Here is a 1,867-nt window from a genome sequence, read left to right as displayed (position 1 = left end):
TTCAGTTTATACTTTGATGGCATGTGATGTCTTGAATATGGATGATAGGGAATGTGACACTGACATGTTGATCAGTGCTGACACTGAGGTTCCTTACCCTCTTCTTTCTAGTTTTCTGTAAATGTTTGAAAATCTCATAATCCAAAGTTTAAAGAACTGAGCTCCGACTTTGCTACTAACTGGGTGTTTGAGGGTGGCCTTTCTCTCAGCAAGAAAATTCTCTCCTCTATTTTCACTATCTATTCATCTCTCTTGCCTTTTCATGTGGTTTCCAAATAAAATCTGTCTTTAGTCAGTAACTTTGAATTCCTTACTCTAGACTTTTATCAATGAAAATCCAATATTATTATAAAACTTTAAACACATATTTTATTTCTCATCCTCAGATACTCCAAGCTACTATAGCCAGCTCTGAGCACATTTGCAAACCAGATCCAGGGAGCATGTGTATCTACTCACGCATGCGCTCATTTCACAGCAATCTTTCAGAGTAGTGGACTAAGGATACATAATCCATTTAATGGACATCTGGTCCTAGCCTGTTATAGAATCACTTATGACTTCTGCTGTTTTTGAAAAGTGAAGAAGCATTTGTGGGTGCTGTCCATGCATTTGCTGAGAAATGATTCCCAGATCAGACTGCATTATATTGTTTAGGGCTTCAAGTAAAAGACAGTACTGTAAAAACTTACTTTCTTGAGGGAATTGACCTACTACCTCTTCTCTAATTCTAATTATCTAAATGACTGATTTACTCTTCTTACCTTGATTATCAAGAAGGCCAAGTCCAATTAAGAAGTTACTTTCCAGTTATGAAGATAATAAATAATATAAGCTCATTATAGAAAAGTTATAAAGGACCGAAAACAAGGGAAAGAGAGACATCAAAGAATTAACCCATTATCCCATCATCAGGAAAATTCATTAACATTTTTTGTAAGAGCCCAAATATGACAGCCAGTTAATGGAATTGAACTTACCATCATGGTTGATGTGAGAGCTCACCTCTGACTCGGTTCTGATTTTCCCAATTTACTACTTTTTAAGTATATGTATTTTGAAAGTGTTTCAAATCACTTTGGGGAAGAAGAAGGGCAAATAAAAATTAATCCTTAAAATAATATGGTGGTAATACCGGGTAACGATTGCCAAGTTTGCATTTCCTGGCATAACACCTTTCTGACTGCAAGATTATGAGGATTATATCAGATGCATCTGGTTATACAATGAAAATTTCAAAGTACTATAAAATAATGATAATAAAAACAGCTAGTGCTTATTGAGTACATTGCTATTTTGCCAGGCACAACAACCCTATGCAAAGGCACCACCGCGGCATTTCAGCCTTTGGTGTTACTAAATAGTTCACTTGACTCTTTTGTGGGAGAATGAGGTCCATGCCTTAATCCAGAATGGCTGGAGCCGCCAAAAACTAGACAAGGTAAAGAACTGATTGCCCAGAGAGACGTCAGAAGGAGTGAGCCACGTGGCCAACCTTGATTTTGGACTTCTAGCTTCTAGAACTGGGAAAGAAGAAATCTCTGTTGTTTTAAACCACCAGATCTGTGGTAATTTGTTATGGTAGCCCTAGGAAAGTAACACTTTGATCCCGAAAACAGAGCCAGAACAAGTTCAGAAAAAGTAAAAACTTGCTTTTCTTTTTTATAGATTTTATTTATTTATTTATTCATGAGAGATACACACAGAGAGGCAGAGACACAAGCAGAGGGAGAAGCAGGCCCCATGCAGGGAGCCCAACGTGGGACTCGATCCCGGGACTCGATCACACCCTGGGCCAAAGGCAGGTGCTCAACCACTGAGCCACCCAGGAGTCCCCAGAAAAAGTAAAAACTTGAACTGATTATTG

The sequence above is a fragment of the Canis lupus genome, chromosome 35, assembly GCF_048164855.1.
Source record: "Canis lupus baileyi chromosome 35, mCanLup2.hap1, whole genome shotgun sequence".
NCBI lineage: Eukaryota > Metazoa > Chordata > Mammalia > Carnivora > Canidae > Canis > Canis lupus.
This window is presented reverse-complemented; position numbering follows the sequence as displayed.